Below are 23,359 nucleotides of genomic sequence, written 5' to 3'. Positions count from 1 at the left end.
TAGCCACAACATTATATGCATTGTCATTGCCTATAAAAACCTGTCGACTATCACATTCCTTATAACTGGTAAACCAACTCCGATGAGGAGTCATGTGATAAGATGCTCCTGTGTCAAGTATCTACTCATCTTTATGATTGTTGTGTAAGTAACCAATCATGGAAACAGACAGAACATCACCACCGCTTGATTCTTCATTAAATATGACAACATTGGCCTCCTTGGAAAAAGTCGCTGAATTTTCTTTCTTCGCTTTAGGATTTCTACAATCCTTCTTCATGTGTCCAGACAACCCACAGTTCCAACACTTTAATTTTCCTTTGCTCTTGCCCTTGGATTTGGATATAGGTCTTAAAGATCCTGTACCTTGCTCAGAATCTCTGCCCTTCGTAATCAGTACATCAGAAGATGCCCCCATGTTGCCGTTTAGCTTTCTCATAGCCTTCCCTTGAAGGGCTGAGATAACGGTGTTGACACTTAGGGTTTTATTTGCAGTGCACATCATGTCCCTGAATGACTCATACGATGCAGGAGGAGAATTCAACAATATACATGCCTGTTTCTTATACCTTGCTCAGAATCTCTGCCCCTCGTAATCAGTACATCGGAAGATGCCCCATGTTGCCTTTTAGCTTTCTCATAGCCTTCCCTTGAAGGGCTGAGATAACGGTGTCGACACTTAGGGTTTTATTTGTGGTGCACATCGTGTCCCTGAATGACTCATACGATGCAGGAGGAGAATTCAACAATATACATGCCTATTTCTCATCTTTGACCACTTCCTCCATATCCAGCAATTTGCACATCAATTTATTAAAGTTGTTGATGTAGGCTTCTAGATCTCCACCCTCTGCCATCTTGAAGGTATAACACTGTAGCTTTAAGTGTAGGCGATTTTCAGAGGACTTCTTAGCATAAATGTTCTCCAACTTCGCCCACAAACTACCCGCAGTTTTCTCCCTCAAAACATTATAGAGAACCTCATCCGTGAGACATAAACAGATAGAGGCTAAAACATTACTATCAAGGTTTTCCCATTTATCATCTTTCATGGTAGATTTTCACTCCTTAAGAGCAATAATCTTGCTTTGCTTAGTTAATAGGCTAATCATCTTAACTTTTCACAACTTAAAATTATTTTTTCGTGAGTACTTCTTAATATCAAACTTGCCGTTTCCTATTATTACTAATCCTGCAGATTCAGATCTGTGCCCTAATGATTTCACTGATACCACTTGTTAGGGATTTGTGCTAAGGAATCACATAGATGTAGCAATCCAAGAGCAACAAGCAATCATAAGAGAACACAAAGATTTAACATAGAAAACCCTTTCGAGAAAAAACCACGACACAAAGCGACAGAAATACACTATGAAATAGAAATTACAAAGAGAGAGGACTTACTCGATTCGAATAATATCAAATCTCACCCTTGCTACACCCTTTGATAACCTTAGAACCCTTTTAAAAACCCTTAGAAAATCTTTAGGAAGCCTTAGAATCACTTAGAATAGCCCTAGGGACCCCTATTTATAGTTTAGGAAACTCCACTTATGCACATCCTTTGGAAAAGTCTAGAAACCGCTTTAAATTTACACAGTCCGCGTGTAGTCTACGTAACCCTCGACTAATCGAAGGAGGGCTTCGACCCATCGAGGGGACCCTCGACTGGTCGAGTAGTGTAGAAAAATGAAAACAATAGCCACTAGACTTTGAGTCAAGCGAGCCTCGACCGGTCGAGTGGGTCCTCAACCCGTCAAGTCATGCGCTTGACCGGTTGAGCGTCCCAAAAGACAGAAGACATCTCTTCTGATAACACGTATGTCCTCAATTCTAACCCTACCCTAGTCTTTTGTAGATTTTTTTGATTGGGAATTGTTTCCTGAGTTAGGTAGAGTTTCAATGTAGTTAGAAATCTTCAGACATGCGCGGCACGTGGATCCCACTCAGTAGGACATTGTAAAAATCCTCTGCCGCATACTCCATTTGCCTCATACCTAACTGTGAACTCCCCTTAGAGCTTATTGTTGTGCATTTTATATAGACTAAGACTGGCGGCCCTTGAAGGGCCACTTGTAGGCTAAAAGCTCTTTTTTTTTTTTTTCCATTCTTTTGGCTTTGACAATCAAGTAAATGGAACCTATAGCAAAAGATGACACTTTTGGATATGTGACCTTTAAAGGGCCCTCTGTCGGTTTTTTTTATTTATTATTATTTTTTTAAACATATTAGCTGGTATGTATAGAGGGTTTTCAGTGTTCCGGGGGTTAAAGTGAGTGGCCCCGCTTTATTCCTTAGTAGATTTGGCATTGGACAATCGAGTTCAGTGATTATTTTTGAGAGGTACTGGGAACTCTTTGTGCCTGACTCTCTTGGATTTTTGATGCCTTTAGGGTTGGTTAACTGTGGTTTGATTAGGGTTGTGCATAGTTGAAGCTTTCGGGTATTCTAGACAATCACTTGATATCTGATTTCATTGAGTTATGGGCCTGCCAATCCGGTCCGTTAATTAATTTTAGGTCGTGACAATGACCTTTTCTATCCGTTCCATCTGAATTTTTAAGGCTTTTTGGATCATCTGGAGATAATTTTATCAGAGTTTTGCACATTTTGCATCTTCGAAAGGTTCAAACAGTTTACTCTAGCCTTCGATTTATCGACCTAGTCTGTTGGTTATCCCCAAGACTTGCCGACAATACATTTTGCCTAACTCTATGGTCTTTTAATGATTCCTAAATCATCCAAAGACATTTTTATTGAAACCTGGCTAAAGCCAACGAGTACTTTATTCACAATTTCAGTGGGGTGTCTACACTACCAATCGAATTAAATTGTATGACACAATCGCCTATTGAATCGATATGCACAATCACTGATCAAATATGACTATAACTTTTCTGATCACATTGGGAACTTGTTCGATTACTTCTATCGCTGAAATCCCATTTGCAACCATTTTCAAACTTTGTTTTTGGGTAGAGATGCTACCCGAACCCCACCTTCGTAACCCCCACCCATCTACCTATTTCCGATCGCCATTGTGCCTCTTCCTATTTAGATCTGAATCTCTCATCCATCCAACCCATCTTTATTGTCACTCAGTGTTACCACCTATAACCTATCATGATTTGTTCACCATTAAATCATTAATTGTCGGGCAACCAGCAGCTGTTCTTCCTACATCTTTGCCCATCACCATTGTTATCTTCTTTGACTAATTCTCATCTTTAGCAGGAATAGATGATCCAAATTTACTATCGAGATTGTTCGATCCTCTCACCTGCATCTGCACTTGATCCATTTTCCTTCCCGAAGGACCAAACACCTCAACCAACACCATCTCCCAACTGAATCGTCACCCATTCTCTTGCGTTACCACATCACCATCATCACCAATTTGTTAGCAAAAACCCATCATTGGTGCTTGAGCTACGCTCTTATCTATTTTTTTCTCTGTGAAAAAGGAGAAAAGAATGGAAAAGAAAATTTAAAATGTGTTTTGAAGCTCTTAAGTGGTCTAATCTACGTGCACATTGGTTACCTATTGTTATGGACATCTTATTTTAATGCTCTCAGAATGAATCAATTTTTATGCACATCTGTTCTATGTACATCTACTATCTTTTGTCCACTATTAATCACCAACTATAGTCATCACCTTCTATTATGTAGTGTTCCATATGTGTATGTGAAAGGATTTTGCATGTGAATGATTGTTTGATGTTTCGATAATTATCCAATTTAAATGGCTTACCATTTAAAGAGAAGATTCAATGGATGCTCTAGATTGAAGAGTACTAGAATATGTAATAAATATAGCATACTATAAATAGTTATATGGACTGTTGTTGCTCAAATCTGGTCGATCTTGCTCCACCTCCTTTGAGCCACTAGGTACTTGCACTCTAATGGAAAACAAGGTGACACCGGGGACGTCGGTTGTGGCCAGGGACCCTCCGATGCCTAAGTCAGGTAAGCAAATAGAAGAGTAGGTGGGGCTAGCATCGGGATTGTTGTGTGTACCTTTTACCTATGGCCAGGGGTTATAGGCTTTCTAGCTGGTCTGCATATCTAAGTGGATTTGCCGAATACGCTTAAAGGGCCTGTCTTGGAGTTGAAATCTAATTATGAGAATATCTCCAATTTTGCCTCGATCAGCGTGATTTTCAGCTATAACCTCGTTGGATCGATCCTATCTTTATATGTCACAAGATTCTTTCTAAATATTTCTATCCTAAGGTTAATATCCAAGGTCGAGGTAGGTCTCACTCGGTATCCGAGGTTGAGGTCGAGATCCGCCTATGGGTTTGTTGAGACCGGATTGAGGTCGGAAGGTCTGTCGTGGGAGATCGGTAGTTGAGACCTATGTTGACAATCTTTATACCAAGTATTTCAACTTGGACACTGAACCTTTCTACCCGGCTTATCCTCCTTAACCCCTTGACTTTTTGAAGAGCTTGTTTGGATACTTTGATGGCCTTGTGCCTCATGCATTATGTTAGCTTGATTTTACCCATAACATGAATGATTCATGTATATCCGTTAAGATCTCAAAAAAAAAAATAAAATAAAATAAAATAAAATAAATCTATACAGATGAGATCTCAACTTTTTTTATATATACTTTTGTCATTCTCAATAAATAAATATATAATGTTGATGCAGTTTTCCGACAGACCCTCCACGGTTCCCCTCCTAAACCTGCACAGGTGCAAAAGAGAAACAAATGAAACACTAGCTAGTGCAGGGGACTCTTCGATGCCTAAGTCAGGAACGAGGTCTTTCATTGTAGGGTAGGGTCTCCAAAAAAGAGACTGGTCGAGTGCTAGGGTAAGAATAATTGTACCTTGGATAGTTGGAGACACCTCCATATATAGGGAAGGGAGTACAATTGCATGAGGACTCTTCCCTGATATCTTGGAGATCCGTTCAGATCCGAAATCTTTGCGAGATTACCGGCTTCTGAAGTTTTTGGGATTTGATTTTTATCCCTCGAAGTTTTTGGGAGAGATCTTTGGGATGTTAGGAGATTCCTCGAATCTGTAGCTCGGGTTTAGGTCAGGTTCCACAGGCGGGTGATGACTCGGGAATAAGTGACATAGATCTACTTGATAGATTAGCATTCACCATCTACGACTGATGGTTGGTTCGGAGGATTCGTGTCCCCTTTAGCTAGGCGCAAATGGTTCTTGATCTTGTCATGGGACATTGTCGACCTTCAACCAAATGTTGGCCAATCTATGGCCTTCTAGTGGCCAAGCTATGACTGAGCTATAGCTGGATAGTAATTGATTTGGGGTCGATCTATATCTAACTTATGATCGACCTATAGTTGATCTATAAACAACCTATTAGGTCAGAACACAGCTTATACGAATGGGCTCGTAGTCGTGTTGTTTGAGTGTCCTTACAGTTGCCTCAACCTCTTTGAAGGTCGGCCTATTTCTGGACATAGACGCCTTAACAGGCTCTGTTTTTACTGGGTCCGTGCTGGTTTAGTAAAGTTGGTCCATTCCATAAGCCGACTTATCAACTTGTTAAATTTTCCCCCAACAGTGAGCCCCCTTACTTTTTGAGCCAATCTATGGTGGTTCGGAAAGTAAGCTGGACGTAGTTAGGTTAGGTTATGTGTCGAATAGGTTGAATAGTATCATCATAAATGCTAGGTATGACATCCAGCATAGTAGTTGAAGCATGTTAGTCCGTAATCATGACATCCTGTTTCGTGGCTCGAGGTCATGTGGGGCGCTAAGCCATCTTTTCAACAACAGACCAACGAGGTCGTGATGCATGGCATCGTTCTCGATATCGAGGTCGAGTAGTGCATGGGGTCACACCACATGTTGAGTCGGGGTAGTCGAGGGGTCGTCGTACGGGCGCGCATTAATGGGCGTCTTTAATGACTGCCACATGGCACTGATATATAAGGGAAATCCTAACCCATGGGGTCTTTCCTTTTGCATTTTCACTTTCTCCTTCCTTCGTCTTCCTCTTATTCTCTAGACGATTTTCGGCATCCGTTTTCTTCCTTAATCAAGCTGAAGACTTGCCCGCTCTCTTCCCGGTGAGCTCCATCTTCTCCTCCTCCTTTTATTTTTCTATTTTTGAGTGATTTTACTCATAAGAATCACCATGTCATGCTCATTGAGCTTGCGGGAGGGGGCCTCTAGCGGCAACAGTGGGTCGAGTAGTCGCCTTACAATAATGTCGAACCCGCTGTCGCCGCTAGTGATGATGGCGAACATCGATTTCCAGTCGTCGACGTCGAGGGCATTGGAAAGGTCTCCAGCAAAGAGGCCAGCACCCGTGGTTAGGGCGTTGAATCTGTCCCCAACTTAGAGGCTAGTACTCATGCCTAAGGCACTGAGTATATCTCCATCGAAGAAGCCGTTGGCTGTGGGGTGTGACCCTTCTAGCGAGGTGGACCCAGAAGAGTCCGACGATGAGGAGGGTCCAAGGGGTCCAGTGCCCTCAACTTTGATTAAGGAGCTAGCCCAGATCAGGCTCGGATACCACGTCCCCGAGTTTGTAGTTCTCCAGCTTCCTTTGTCGGACGAGCTTCCGGATCGACCTCCAGAGGGGGCTGTCGCGATCATCCAGGTCGCCCTTCAGTGCGGCTTACGGCTTCCTCTACAGAGGGTGGTTAGGCGTCTGTTAGATCACATAAGCCTAGCCTTGGGATAGATGATCCCGAACGGGTGGAGGGCCTCGATCAGCTGTGCACTCCTGTGGGCCGAGGTAGACCAGCCCGAACTCTCTGTGGACAAGTTCCTCCACTTATACCAGTTAAAGCTGAACAAGCTGCAGCCTGGTTGGTACTACTTCTTTGCCTGGCGGAGCACTGGTGGGGCCCTTATAACTCACCCTCCGACCTCTAATAAAAATTGGAAGGACAAATGGTTCTAGGCCTCTGGGTGCTGGGAATCAGATGAGGTAGAATCAACTCAGCCCCTGGTCCCCCGAGCTTTCTCTGACCCAAGTCAGTATTTTTGGTGTAGTAGTCGTTCGTCCTTTAGTTGATTGATTTGCATGTCATCTAACCTTGTAACATGTGTTTTTTGTTATAGTTATTCCCAAGCATCCTCCTTTACTCAGTAGCGGATCGCTCACTCGGATCAAGGATTTGCAGGCGATTGACGAGGAGAGAAAGTCTTGGAGAGTACTTCTTCAGCCGAGTTACTCCTTAATTCGGGCTTGGACTCAGCACTCACTGGTAAGAACTTAGGTAAGATCTTCAGCCGAGCTCCACAACTTAGAATTTTCTCAAGAACTTTTTTGACGTATTGTTCTTGCATGTTGATGCAGAAATGCCTGAAGCTCGGCCCTTCCTCTGTCCTTCCTCCAAGGTTCGTGCCCCCCATCGAGATGAGTTGGCGACGCTGAAAAAGAAGAAATAGAAGACCTCTAAGACTAAGGGGAAGGTCGGTTCCTCTTGTTCGGTCGTCTTGGAGGTCGAGGGAGAGGGCATTGAGGTGGAGACCTCCTCTAGAGCAGTGGGAACAGTTGTTCTAGAAAGCGTCACCCCTGCCGAGACTTAAGGGGCTTTGAGTTTCCTATAGAGGTTCGATCTTCAGGGAGGGAGAAGGCTGAAGAGATGTGAGGGAGTCTTTGCCGGACTGTGGAGGGGATCCTCCTTTGGGCAGATCGTCATACGTCCAAGGAGGAGTTCGTCAGCTTGTTCTACCCTCCTAGGGAAACGGCTCTCGCGCATGTGTTGACGAGCCTTCTTGGGGTAAGTACATCGCCCAAAGCTGATTTGACTTTCATTTCTAGTTGCTTGTCTTCACCTTTTTTCTTTTCTCTATAGTTCGCCCCGTGCGTATTGAAAGCACGCGTCGACTTTGCTCGGATGCGTGATCGGGGAGAGGAGGTTGAGTGAAAGCCAGTTGGAGGCCGAGCTAAAGACTGCGAAGACGACTCTTGAAGCATCTTTTGCTGAGAAGGCCATGGTAGTTGTGTGGCTGGAAGAAGCCAAGGGCTGGCATAATAAGTGCCACACTCGGCTCGTCTAGACCGAGGCGAAGCTGGAGAAGCTTAAGAAGGAGACCAAGGCTGCGATCGCTCTGGCTCGGAAGGAGGCTGTCCAGGAGTTCGAGTCATCTTAGGCGTTCTTGGATGAGAGGGATAACCTCTTTCATCAAGGTTACGCTGAGTGCATGAGGGCGATGAGGGAGACCTTCCCAGAGCTTGATCTCTCTGCTTTTGATAAGCTGGAGTCAAGTTCCGATGGGTCGGGCGATGAAGCGGCTCCCAAGCAACTTTTTGAGGCTTGAGGCTTAGCTTCTTTTACAACGAAGTATTTCCTCCATCCTGCTCTACCTTTTCCTTTTTAAGCTTCAAGCACTTTAGGCTCTGCTCGCCGATGCCCTCTTTTTTTGGCTTAAAGCACTTTAGTCATTTGTAGATCGATGTACATGTGTTTTTCTGGGATATAACCGATGTAATCACGCCCTTTGGACTTTATCAATGAAAATACTTCTTTTCCTTGAATTCTGAATTTTTGAGCCGAGTAAATCAACTTTTATTTCATATGAGTAGGTCGGACTGAGCCTAAGTCGTAACTCAGGCATCAGTCAGATATTGCTCGGTGGTTGATCGGATCAGGATCATTCATTTATCAGTTCTCAGTCAGGAATTGATCAGATAACGCGCCGAAGCTTTATTATAATTCAAAGTTGAGTAATACATGATGAGTATCGTACTAACCTAATTTAAGGGTAATAGATCTTCAAATGCTTGGCATTCCATGGATGCGAGAGCAGTTGGCTAGTCAGATCCTCTAGTCGATACGAACCAGGTCGGCTTGTGCTCGATATCACATAGGGTCCTTCCCAGTTTGGACCTAAGGTTCCTGATCCTATCTCCTTAGTATTCTGGAATGTCTTCCGAAGAACTAAATCTCCAAATCGAAACCTTCTGACCTCAACCCGTGCATTATAGAAGCGCGATACCTACTGTTGGTGAACGATGGTCCCAGTCCGAGCTTGTTCCCTTTGTTCTTTGAGGAGGTCGAGATTGAGGGCCATAAGCTCGGCATTGGCTTGTTCGTAGAATGAGTCTGTTCGGGCTATATGTAGTCTGATCTCTATGAGAGTGATTGCCTCTGCTCCATATGCTAAAGAGAAAGGGTCTCCCCGATAACTGTTCAGGCTGTAGTTAGATATGCCCAGAGGACTTTTGGGAGTTCTTCAGCCCACACTCCTTTAATGTTCTCGAGCTTAGTATGGAGATGATGCTTGATGATATTGTTAACTGCCTTAACCTGTCCATTCGCCTGCAAATGTCATGGCGACGAGTAGATGTTGCGAATTTCAAGGTTCTTGCACATCTCTTGATACTGCTTGTTATCGAATGGTTTCCCGTTATCAGAGATAATGGTCCGAGGAATCCCGAACTCGTATATGATACTCTTCCAAATAAAGTCTGTGATCCTTTACTCGGTTATCTTTGCTAACGGTTCTGCTTCTGCCCACTTGGTGAAATAGTTGACGACCATGATGGCGAACTCGCTTTGACCTTTACCCATGGGGAGTGGACCAATAATATCGATCACCTACTGAGCGAACGACCATGACCCGACCATAGGGGTGAGCTCTTTTGACGGTTGCCGAGGTACATTTGTAAATCTCTGACACTTGTCACATCTCTAGATGATCTTTCATGCATCATGCTGAATGGTCGGCCAGTAGTAACCCTGTCAAATGACCTTATACGCTAACGCTCGCCCTCCAGAGTGGTTTCCATAGATTCCCTCGTGAATTTCTCTTAGGAAGTACTCTGCTTCTTCTGGTTGGACGCACCTCAGCTAAGGAAGGTAAAATCCTTTCTTATAAAGTATACTATCGAGTATGGTATATCGGGCAGCTTTGATCTTCATTCGCCATGCTTCTATTCGATTTTCAGGTAGCTCGCTGTTCTCGAGTTACTTGATGATCGGATCCATCTAGGTTGATCCTGAGCTGATCAGAAGCACGACCGTGAGCTCGACTTCATTGATCCTTGGCTTGGCTAAAAATTTGATCGGGATGAATCTCAGGATTTCATCTTCGTCTACTGTAGTGAGCTTTGCCAACATGTCAGCTTTTGAATTCTCAGCCTGTGGAATTAGAGCGACATTGCATTTCTGAAAGTTCTCGATTAGTTCTTTGGCTCTTTGGAGGTATGCTTTCATGCACTCTTTCTTGGCTTGATAGGCATTAACTATTTGGTTGATAACCAATTGTGAGTTTCTGAAGACTTCGAGATGTTGAGCCCCCATGTTTGCTGCTAATTTGAGTTCGACGAGCAAGGCCTTGTATTCTGTTGTATTGTTAGAGGCTTGAAATCCAAATCTCAAGGCATACTGTATGCACGTATGGTTAGGAGTCTCTAGGATTATCCCGGCCCCGCTTTCCTTAGAATTGGATGAGCCATCAACGTAGAGCGTCCACTGGGGAGGGTCAGGAACAGCCTGGGAGTCGGACAGTTCAATGATGTTTAGAGCAAGTTCTAGCCTAGGTAGGTCAGTTGTAGGTCGGTCCTTGATCGGATCTTGCTCGGGAAAACAAGTTAGCTTGACAATAAAGTTGGCTACTGCCTGACCTTTAATTGCATCTCGTGATTGGTATTTGATGTCGAACTCACTTAATTCGATCGCCCACTTATTCAGCTGACTCGAAGCTTCAGGTTTTTGGAGGACTTGACATAGTAGTTGGTTGGTTAGAACAATGATTGTGTGAGCTTAAAAATATGGTCGTAGGCATCGAGAAGAGATAACCAAAGCCAGAGCCAACTTTTCCAACGTGGGATATCTCATCTCTGTAGGGACTAGAGCTTTGCTGACTTAATAAATTGGGAACTACTTTCCGTCATGCTCTCTAATCAATGCTGAGCTAACTGCTACATCAGATACATGCAAGTATAGTGACAAAGTTTCTCCTAGCTCGGGTTTAGAGAGTAAGGGTGGTGATCCAAGGTATTGCTTGAGCTGGTGGAAGGCTACCTCACATTCTTCAGTCCAATCTACTATTTGCCTCCCCTTCAACTGTTTGAAGAAGGGGGGACATTTGTCTGTAGCTTGGGACACGAAGTGGTTGAGGGCTACTACTCTTCCAGTGAGCCTCTGTATGTCTTTGATCGTCTTTGGTGACTGCATGTTAAGGATGACCTTAATTTTTTCTGGATTTGCTTCGATCCCTCACTAGTTGACCAAAGAACTGAGTAATTTCCTCGAGCTAATGCCAAAAGCGCATTTACTCGGATTTAATTTCATTCGGTATTTGCTAAGGATGAGGAACATTTCCTCTAAGTCTGCTACATTGTCTGTGGTTATGATACTCTTGATGAGCATATAAGCGATATAGACCTCCATTGTCCACCCTATTTGGCGGGCGAACATCTTATTGACCAACTGCTGATAGGTCGCTCCCGTGTTTTTTAAACCGAAGGGCATCACACGGTAACAATAAAGACCTTTGTCGGTGACAAAGGTAGTCTTAGATTTATCGTTAGAGTGCATAACAATCTGATTGTATCTTGAATATGCATCTATAAAACTAAGTAATTCATGTCCCGTTGTATCGTTGATCAACTGATCGATTCTGGGAAGGGCGAAGCTATCTTTAGGCCGGGCTTTGTTCATGTCTATGTAGTTAATACAGACCCGCCACTTCTCATTAGCTTTTTTGAGCAATACGATGTTGGCCACCCAATTTGGGTAATAGACTTCTTCAATGAAACCAGCTTTGAGGAGTTTGTCGACCTCTTCTTCAATCACCGCATACCTCTCTGGGCCGAGAGCACGTCGCTTTTGTCGAATTGGTTAGGAGGATAGATTGATGTTCAGTCGATGCGTGATGATGGTGGGATTGATTCCAGGCATGTCTTCATGGGACGATGCGAAAATGTTGGCATAGCGTCGGAGGAGGGCTATCATCTTGTCTTGTAGTGGTGATGTCAAGGATGACCCAATTTGGATAGTCATAGATGGGTCGGACTCGTCCAACGGGATTGGAATGAGATCTTCCATGGGTTAGTCTCTCTCTTGAGACTCTTCGCGTGGATCTAATGACTCAATGGTCATTGCTTCACGCGGGGCTTTCAGTGCCATCGCGTAGCACTGTCGGGCATCATGTTGATCGCCTTTAATGGTCTCGACACCGTGCTCGGTCGGGAATTTCATAGCTAAGTGGTAAGTTGATACCACTGCTCGTAGGAGATTCAAAGATGGCCACCCAAGAATTGTGTTGTAGACAGATGGTTGGTCGACCATGAGGAAGTGAACCATCATGGTGTTTGATTTTGTCCATCTCCAGCCAGGAGGGAGAGCTAGATGGCTCCTTCAGGCATGACCTGTTCACCCAAAAAACCAAGTAATGGGGTTTTGACAAGTCGGAGTAGAGATCGACCAACTCCCATCTTATCGAAGGCTTTGGCGAAGAGCACATCTGCTGAAGATCCCGTGTCGACAAGGATCCAAAATACTTTTTGGTTAGCGATGGTTAGAGTGATTACCAGTGCATCGTCATGAGGGAGGTGGATACCTGTAACACCTCGTGTTTTTAGGACCCGAGTATATAACCCGTTTCCCAAAAACCCGAGTGTTAACCTATAAAATCCAGTGTAAATTTGAACTGTTTATCATTAATCAAAGTTAACAGCAACGAAGTTAGATTAAACCATGCATTGTATAAAAACATTTTGATTATTACAAAATTCCAAATGTAGCGCCCATACAGGACTTATGCAATCTCAAACAGCCAAGTTCATTAAACACAAGTAGGAATCTATCAACTGGTGGTAAAGCTCAATATGGGCCACAAAGACTCCGTCTAGCTCCTCAGCTACCCGGTTTGCTCTAGCAACCCGGTGAACTGCATCGGCTTGCCCTACACTTGCATCAACTGTTACGGTTTGATAACGTCAATGGCTATCGTAGTGAGGAGCACCCTCTAAGATTACGCACTCATAATTCATAATCCAATATAGGTTGCAAGTCATGAAATTAAATATACTAAACAGGGCATTTCATAGTCATACTCACATTAAGAAAATCAAACAAATCAACAGAATTTCATCATAAGTAAAATATAATGGCAGTCACAATGTAAGGAAACATGTCCAAATAACCAAACAATCAACCATACAATTTTTATTACACCCGAGAATCACATTTATACATGAACTCTATAAGATGGCTAGAAAATCGATAAGTGAACTTTAGCTCCACCCGGAAATCATGGTACAAGTGAAATCCATGAGGTGAATAGAAAATCAGCCTTTAAACCTCTTCTTCATCCGAAGATCATGTTGTACGTAAACTCCGCAAGATGGCTAGAAAATCGATAAGCGAACTTTAACTCCACTCAAAAATCATGGTACGACTGAATACCGCAGATGAAGAGACAAACAACATATAAACCCTAGACCACCCGAAAATCATGTTGTACGTGAACATCGCAAGATGGCTAGAAAATCGATAAGCGAACTTCAGCTCCACCCGGAAATCATGGTACGACTGAACACCGTAAGATGGTTAGGAAAACAAACATACAACTCTAGACCACTCGAAAATCATATCGTACGTGAACACTTCAAGATGGCTAAAAAATCGATAAACAAACTTCAGCTCCACCTGAAAATCATGGTACGACTGAACACCACGAGATGGCTAGGAAACAACAGGATATGTGAACATAACCAACAAGCCACAAAAGGGCACCAATAGACCATCAAAGCCATGAGGGCAACTATACGATCCAAGCCACGTAGGGCAAATATGCGGTCTAAGCCACATAAGGCAAGGTGGGATCTAATCCGCGTAAGTCAACCATGGATCACAAGATGGTGAGTTCATGACAGGTTTCATTCATTACATCTTTCAATCGTAGATGACAAACGTATAATGTACAACTAAAGATAGCATGTTATCACTAAATCATTTATGCATGTTATAATTAAAAAGATATATTCATTATCTACCACAAGAATCAAGCGCAACACATGATCATATTCACATGTTCACATGTTAAGTTAAGTAACAAAATCAAGTACCTCAGGAGATACTGAATAGAAAAGATTAAGGCATCATCTATTAGTTAATGAATTTAAGTGGGAAGCTCAAAGGGTGAGTCCTCACCTGAGGGGGTTGTACTAGTGCTCTTGATCCAAGTTCCCCCGAGCACTTTGCAGACCCAAAATCACAGAAGTGATCTCCTAAAGTCACAGTTTGTATTAGTCAAATGTTCCGAAGGCTTTAACTAACTAACACCTTGAAGTCGTGTGGGTTTGAGAGGTCCCATGGATAAGCTATTTGGGCCAACATTAGAGTGACCAGGCCCACCAGATTTTTAGTCCAACAAGGGCCCAAATTTACCCCTAACTAAGGGCTGAACTGGGCCTTTGTTTTGGGCCCAACAATAGGATCCAATACAAGCCCAAAATGGGGCTGGCTTAGGTCGCTTCTGGCCCAAGAAATAGAAAGCCCAACTGAGGGCTGGTTGAAGGCTGGTGTCTAACTCGCTTCAAGGCCCAGCTGAGGCCTGATTTTGGCCTCATTTGTGGCCCATTTGAAGGCCTGTTTCAGCCCAGATAGTAGGCCGGCTGAAGAATGCTTTCAGTTAGATTGAAAACTGGTCTAAAGGATTTTTTTTTTTTTTTATTTTTTGCATTTTTCCCAGTCCATCTGAGAGGTGTTGCAACTCAGATGCGGCCCAACTGGAAGCCTAATCAAGGCCCAGTTGAGGCATATCTTTTAACTCAAATCAGGGCTTTGCCCGAGGGTGCTTTCAGCCCACACTTTTGGGCTAGTTTCAGCCCACAGCTTGAGGTTGAGACCCAACAATGAACAGTTAGAAGGCAAGTCTCACGGCCCAGTTAAACATGTCTGCAGAGACTGGTTTCACGGTCCAACCGAGACCGTTTTCAGTTCTGGTCACGGCCCAAATGAAGGCTGTTCTCAGCCCACATTACTGATGTATCGTGTGGCCCACTGAGTTTGAAGGGACGATGGGTTCTCGGGTTGTACCTGTCGGCGGAGTGCATGGTGCGGCCCACTGAGTTTGAAACTCAGGTGCAGCAGCGGCAGTAGGTTGGCAACGAGAAGAAATAACGTCTCCCTCTCCCTCGTGCTTTATTTCTTCCTCTTTTTTTTCTTTTTTTTTTTTTCTGATTTTCTTCTTCCCTTCTTTCATTCTCTTTCTCCCTTCATTTCTTTCTTTTGTTTCTTTCTTCATCACATTCCCATCACCCCAGCTGCACCAGAACGTGGCCCACAGCAACCCAACAACCGAGGCTCGCAGTCCGGGCAGCAGCAGGGTGCCACACCAACCGGCCAACCTGACCCAACAACTACTCCCTCACATTCTCTTTCTCCTCCTTCCTTCTGTTAGAAGTCCCACGACCTCAGGACTCAGATGGACACGATCCCAGCTTACTTAGAACCCAATAGATGCGGCGGTGCTCTCGGGGAAGAAGCTCGAGCTTCAATGGCGGATTGCCATATGACGGAGCTTTCTCCAATCCGATCCGTGGGGACGGTAGGAATCGGCCCAAGGAGCATATAGGAGGGAGGCTTGGGAGTGATCTTCCCGGTGGTTTCGACGAACAGAAGCTCAGTTGATCTCTTCTCTCTCTTTTTTTTATTTTTATTTTTATTTTATTACTGTGGTAGGACCAAGGAAGAAAATCCGGTTCGCACTTGGCTCCTACAATCCTTATAGAATTTCCTAGTCCGATCAGAACCCTGGAATTAAAAATGGACGTCCCAGATCTATTTTCTTGCTGGGAGATGGTTGTACGTAGCCGGTATTGTGAAACCAGCAACGGTTTTCTCCCAGCACGCAGGAAACCCCAAAACCGCGTGGTTTTGAATAGAGGGCTAGGATTTCTTCATGGTGAACGGTTAAGATGGGGTGAAATATAGCCGCGCGGATCGCCAGCGTGGAAAGCAGAAGAATTTCCATTTTTGGAAATGCTGTTTTGCACAGCCTCATTGAGACCGGGTTTGTGGATGTACGGGTGCGATTCAACGAGCGGTCTGAATTGTGGTAGGTTTTAATTCCCCTACAAGATGGATAGTTTGGATGGGGCGTGGGGTCTAAGATGGTGGGCCATAACGGTTGCAAACGGACGTTGTCCGTTCGTTCAGCCGCGGGCGGGAGTTTTATTTCGAAAGGAAAATTTCTTTCCTTTCTCGTATGCTACGGGTCAGACGCGGTTTGACCGGTCTGCCCGATCCGGTGCACCTCGGGTGTGCTCCAAGCGTGCACACTCACTCTTATGTGGGGTCCAACATGATGCCTGTGATCTGATCTGCACCGTTCATCCGTTTTTTCAGCCCACATTAGGACCTAGTCCCAAGAATGAGGCGAGTCCATGGCTTAGGTGGGCCATATCATCTAAATTGTGGCCCTTAAGTACCAACCACCAACGATTTACGATGATCTGAGGTCCACTCTCGTGATCAGAACCATTCACCTAACTGGTGAGCCAATCAGGTCCCCTACCTATTCATGTGGGCATCATCTTACATGTGTGTGTGTGTGTATATATATATATTTTATATTAATAGTCATTTATCAATTAATAAAGTATTTAATTGGTAATATTATAGATAAATATCATTAATGATGTTCCAAGTGTGTTATAATATTCTTATATATCCATTATAATAAATATTTGTAACTAATATTTCTGATTATATAATAAAAATATATTTAGATATTTGTTTGGTATAATACATTACTAGTTATTGATAAGCATTTATTTAAAATTATTAATACTTATAATGTATTTTTGTGATTATTTATGCATATATTAGTATAGGAAAATTTATATTAAGTGATACATATTTTATATGTGTAGTATAATACGACAATATATAGTTAAAATTATAAAATGCAAACGTTAATTAATATGCATCAATTATATTGTGATGTGTTGGTATGCAATTTATTTTATATATAGTTTAAATAATAAAAATAAATAATATACATAACTTGAATGATTTAAGTAAACATATGTATTATTACAAATAATTATAAAATTATTTCGTATTGTAATATATATATACAATCATATCATGAATTATTTGGTCTTCCTGGTAACACCCAGTACAGAAAAGTACGGGGTGTTACAATACCTCGGGCTTCTTCCTTAGTGAAAGTCATATTGTATTTTTCCACCTTTCTCTCTTTCGAAGGTCGGCCGAGGAGCAGAACTTCCTCTTCAGGGCGACTAATGTTTCCTGCATGTATCTTTCATACATTGTTCCAGTCACCCCCACCTACGCGACCTCCAAAGATTGTGCGGATTTCTCCAGTTGGCTAATTGTTGATTGGCTGTTCCTCGATGGCTGTGATCCGATCTCCTCTGTTGCTGACATATTCTCCAAGGTAGCCGTCACAAATGAGCGCTTCGATTTCCTGCTTGAGGTCGAAGTAGTCGCTCGTATTGTGACCATGATCCTGGTGAAAGAAGCAGTATTTGTTCTTGGTTCTCTTATTAGGATTGGATTTCAATTTGTTCAGCCAGTAGAGTAAATGTTTATCCTTGATTTTCATTGAGACTTACTCCGGCGTCTTGTTGAGAGGAGCGTAAGTTTTGAACTTATTGTCGGGCCATTTGTTCGACTTTTGGTCGTTTAGAGATCGATTGTCCTTTCTCTTCTTGCTTATATTGGTCGAGCTAGGCTCTGCCTTCGCCCGCTCCTTAGTTACAGGATTTTTACTTTGGGTGGCGTCTTGTAAGATCCGAGACTCCTCAACGTTAGCATACTTTTGCGATCGGTTCAGAAACTCGGCTAACGTGGCAGGAGGATTCTTATCCAGAGATAAGAGGAGCAGTTTATCTCTTAGCCCGCTCATGATGGTGTTCATGGCAACCTCGTCCAAGTGTTTTCGAACCTGTAATGCTTCCAAATTGAAGCATTAATGTAGTCATTCAGAAGCTCGCCTTCTTTCTGGATTACGTGAAGAAGATGGGCAGGCGCCTTGAGTCTCTTCTTTCTCCAATGAAGTTCGTGACGAAGGCTTGGCTAAGTTCAGAGAATGAACTAATGGACCTCAGCTTTAGCTGTTTGAACCATAGCCAAGCAGGCATTAGCCAGAGTTAAGGAGAAGGCTCAACAAGGCTCGGCACATAACCGCATCAGAAGCATTATGGAGTTCCATGTAGATCCGGAAAGATTCCATGTGCTTTGACGGGTCGGTATTCCCTGTGAAGGGTGTGATTTGAGGTAGTCGAAACTTGTCCGATAATTGTGCTTGCATGATGTCGGTGGTGAATGGGGATTCGGTCTCCTCCATCGTGAACATTGTCGCGTTAGTGCGATAAGTTTGCTGCAAATCTTTGATATGATCTTGCGGGCTTTTTAGCTCGGCTCTCCATAGTTCCCCACTCTCGGCAGTGGCCTCAATCGGAGCTCTTCTCACGCCCTAAACCCAGAAATCGAATTCACAGGAATCCCGATCGCCGAATCCGGTGCCGACAGCCTCCGTAGTACCCCATTCTCGGCCCCCGGCTTACATACGCCAGGTTCTGATCCTGGGATCCTACAAGGAGGATTTTCCAACGTACATTTGTCTCATAAGAAGCATAACCACATGTATACCCAAATCATAAAGGCAACATCATCATCACATATCCACTAATATAATCATTTGAATACATGCTGAAAGGGAAATAAATATATCTCCAGAGGACAGCTGCACGCTTCAAGCTCAACGCTGCTGCAACCTAACGCCACCTGCATGTATCTATCGTGCATAAGCTTACAAAAGCTCAGAGAGTGGTGAAACTGTGTGCACAAGATAAGTGTCAAGTATACCATAAAGTCCATAAATCATATATCATCGGAATAAGCGGAAATACTGACAAGATCATGAATCATACGATATCAGAGTAAGCGAAAATATACTAGTAAGTCCATGAGTGTTATCAGCCGTACAAAGGCTATGCGGTGCAAAACATAATAAGACAATAACAAATGCTGAGGATGCAATGCAATATACAAATCCTGACGAGCCACGAATATCATCAACCTCATCTAGGCCATATAAGTGCAAAGAAACATAGTAACCCAAAATACTAAGTACAGAAAATGCAATGTAATATGTGGTGCGAATAAAATGACCATGCTGGAATGTGAAGTCGGGATAATAGGACGTAGTATCGCAGGTTACGGGGTCCACCACAAGGGACTTCTATCCAAACTAGTCCCATACCTAAATTTGGATAGTCCAACTTAATGTGATAAACTCCTAATCTCAGGTTAGTCGCGCGCCCAACCGAAATCCTGGCCATGCAAAGGTACACGTAGCAAATAGTTACGCACCACCAGCCCGAGTGGATGGTGAATAAATGAATGAATGGATATGCAATTCCTGCTCAATAAGTCTACATATCAGTACGGTTACTCTCTGAGAAAATCACCAGGGTTTATTACACTCTACACCGACTGCCTCCTCCATAGCTGCATAGCTTAGTGAGTGGAAGAGACCTCACTATCCGCCTAGCCAGTAGTTTGCCAATACCTACTCGGCTCGTCGATAGCGGACCCATTTACAAGATGGTCATACTCAGCCTAGCTTACAGCCTCCTCACTTGAGCGGATAAGGCTACACCCCCTTCTAACCGACCACGACACAGTGAGAGACAGCCTCATGGTATAGGCATCGGTGCTCATATTCCACTCGGTCTAGACGTTGGAGCATCTCTTGGCCTCGGAGGATTCTGGGACTTTCACCCAAGGACATCTTAAGTGCCTACATTGCTAGAACCAAGTATTTTTGGTGTCCCATTTAGCCATCCATGATGTGCCTATGGAGGTCATGGCCCTAATGTCGTTAGGGCATACAATGATCAAGTCACATGTATGAGAGATGCATGAGTCACACTATCCAGTCATGCAGCAATTCAGCGCGTACGGCGCGATAATGTGGGCACTCCGTCTCATAAGGAGTCCCGTAAATAGTTTGCCCAATGGCGTATGCTATGATCAAACATTCCTCATATCAGGCATACATATGATGCGTATGAGCATGAATCACGGAGTTATGCTAAGCATTTTATATGGTGATGAACTATCCTCACAATGAAGATGGGCCTTGATGGCCTACACACAACAAGAATGGGCTTATCAATGAGCCCTAGGGAGAGTTATAATGTGGACATTTAACCTACATTATTCTTACAATGTGGACGTCAAACCAACATTGCTCCCAAGGCATGACCCGCCATAAATGTCATTACATAAACCATGGTGGAATCACACAATGTAATAGACCTTTTATACATCCCATTGGGCCTCGACCCATGGGCCTCAAATACATCAAATGGGCCTTAACCCACGAGCCCTAATACATCACAATGGGCCTTAACCCATGTGCTCTAAATACAGCACAATGGGCCTCAACCCACGGGCTCTTATACATCATAATTAGCCTCAACCCATGGGCCCTAATACATCACAATGGGCCTTAACCCATGGGCTCCAAATACAACACAATGGGCCTCAACCCACGGGCCCTTATACATCATAATGGGCCTCAACCCATGGGCCCTAATACATCACAATGGGCCTCAACCCATGGGCTCCAAATACAGCACAATGGGCCTCAATTCACGGGCCTTAATACATCACAATGGGCCTCAACCCATGGGCCCTAATACATCATAATGGGCCTTAACCTATGGGCTCTAAATACAGCACAATGGGCCTCAACCCACGGGCCCTAATACATCACAATGGGTCTCGACCCATGGGCCCTTAAAATACATCAAAATGGGCCTAATCACATGGGCCTCATGCATATACTAAGGTGGGCCTCAATGGATGACCACAAATAAATCAAAATGTATATATAATATATACAAATGAATCATATCAAAAGATCAACTGGACCGCACCCCAAATAACAGTGGCAAGAATGATTTCCACCATTAAATTCTTAAGGCCCACCATAACATTTATTTTCTATTCAATCTGGCCATAAGGTCACACAGACCTGGATTAAGAGGAAATAAATTTCCTAATGATCCAAAACTTATGTGAAACAAAAGGTTTCAATGGCAGACACTCACTCCCCACTACTTTTTGCTATGTGGTCCACTTGATCCTAGATCTGTCTAATTTTTAGTCTCAAGCCTGTAAGGCAAGCTGGCCAAATGGTTGGACGGTTTGGATGCAACACATGCATCATGGTGGGTCCGCAGTCCAGGTGTGGATGGTGTGAATAAAACACATAAATCATGGTGGTTGCCATCGTCCACTGTTGTGGACGGTGTGACTAAAACACATACATCATAGTGGGTTCCACCGTCCACTGCTGTGGACGGTGTAGATAGAACACTTACATCTTGGGGTCCCACGTGGGGCCCACCTGTAACGCCCCGATTTTCAGGACCCGAGTATATGACCTGTGTCCCAAAAACCCGAGTGTTAGCTTTAAAGGATGGTCAAATTCGAGTGTATATATTTTTTTTAAACTATCATCAGAGTAAGCAAACGAGCGTAGTGTGGACAAATCGACATAAAGGAAAATTTCATTATCATTCAAATTTACAAGAAGCTGCCCATAATGACTTATACAAACTAATGTCTCTAAATTTAACAAGTACAAGATTTACAAGAATTTAATACATGAAGAATGACGAAAAGCATATAAATGTCAACAGCAAGATCACGCAGCTCCTCCAGGTAAATACAGCCATGCATCCCTGGCGATCGTACCCTGCTCCTCATCAAGTCTGAACATACATATCACTAAAGCCACCTGTATTACCTGTACGGTTGTATATTTGATGGATGAGTGGCCAACTCAGTGTGAATTCCCCTCAAGATTACACACCGCCGCATTAGGTAAGAGATAGTATGAAACATCCAGACAACCAAAACAGAGTAAATGCAGTCTTATTAGGTGTATGGATGCATGAATGCAATCATCGACCCGGGTAAATCATCCGGACGGTCGGTGCCCCAGGAAAAACATCCAGACAGGCAATGGGGTCGTCACCCAAAGATGTGAGTGGTCATCAGTGCAACACGCAGCATAATCGTATGAGCATGAGTGATCCAAGTCATCATCATAAATCGATCGGCTGGTCATTAGCGCAACTCGCAGCGTAATCGCATGGGCATAATGATCCAAGCCGTCATAGTATGTCATGCATGCATGATTAGCCAAGTCATTATTAGTCCATTTACAACCAGCCAATTTAGATAAGCTCAAAGGTCACTACGGGGAGCACATGGCCCAGCGTAGGCCGACAGCTCGGGCATAGTGTCCCATTACCACCATCCCCGGCTCATGAGGCTACTATCTTAGGATGTTTAATGGAAACCCATCGACTAGTGGCCAATCATATTATAGTATATGGGGCTTACCATCGCATGGTTGCACGGTATAAAACATCGAAATCATATAGAAAAAATACTAGAAACAAGCCACATAGGGCGATATCAAACAAGCCACGTAGGGCAATTATCAAAATAAGCCTCATAGGGCGAGTATCAAAACCATGCGATAAAAGACCATCCTTAAAAACTATTGGACACAACAACCCCGGGATGGTAGGCCCACATTAATGATCCATTTAGACCACCAATCAATAACTACTAAATCGAAGGTCCATTTTAATCACAACCAGTCGGGTTACATCCTAAGTATGGGTGTACATTTATAGGTGGGGTTTTCCACTAATGTACCAGTTTAAAGTCCATAAGCAATACACGAATAATCCACAAGCATGAACAAATATACAGGATGAAGATTAAGCAGGCAATATAGCAATTCAATTTCCACCAGCTAACACAAGTGATTATAAGAGAGAGATATTATAATTTTTAATAAAAACTATAACTTAAGCTAATGAGAAGATGGAAAGCTCAAGGGGAAGAATCATCACCTTATACTTGGAATCGCCTACTAGTGTCGCAAAGTGCTTGCACCTTTAGAATTGAATCCTAACACAATTCATGAACTTGTACCATTAGATCCACGTTCTATGTACTATCTAGGTTTAAGATCATGGTCTAGGGTTTTAAATTTACTTATCTTAGGGTTTTAATATAGAATTAGAGTTCTATCCCAAGGTTTAGTTAAATGCTTAGATCCTAGGATTTAAATCCAAGATTAATAATAATAATAATAATAATATTATTATTATTATTATTATTATTATTATTATTGTTGTTGTTGTTGTTGTTGTTATTGTACCGTGGGCCAAATACTATTCATGATTGGAGTCTTAATCCATCCATATTTTCATAAGTTCATATTTGCACGTACCGACATTATCTAATATTTTTATAATGACTAATAATTTCTTGGATAATATAGGTAATATTAGTAGAATATACAATAAGGACCAATTACATTAA

At 43.1% G+C, this 23,359-nt stretch overlaps 1 long non-coding RNA gene across 1 annotated transcript; it reads right to left on the bottom strand.

Moving 5' to 3' along the window:
- Nucleotides 1–21,506: 21,506 nt before the first annotated feature.
- Nucleotides 21,507–22,969, bottom strand: LOC131218262 (uncharacterized). Its single transcript, XR_009157586.1, has 2 exons — nucleotides 22,885–22,969; nucleotides 21,507–21,761 (listed from the first exon to the last, which is right to left on the bottom strand). It is a non-coding gene; the product is annotated as an uncharacterized LOC131218262 (long non-coding RNA).
- Nucleotides 22,970–23,359: the final 390 nt, after the last annotated feature.

Source organism: Magnolia sinica, chromosome 11 (genome assembly GCF_029962835.1).
Source record: "Magnolia sinica isolate HGM2019 chromosome 11, MsV1, whole genome shotgun sequence".
NCBI lineage: Eukaryota > Viridiplantae > Streptophyta > Magnoliopsida > Magnoliales > Magnoliaceae > Magnolia > Magnolia sinica.
This window is presented reverse-complemented; position numbering and strand designations above follow the sequence as displayed.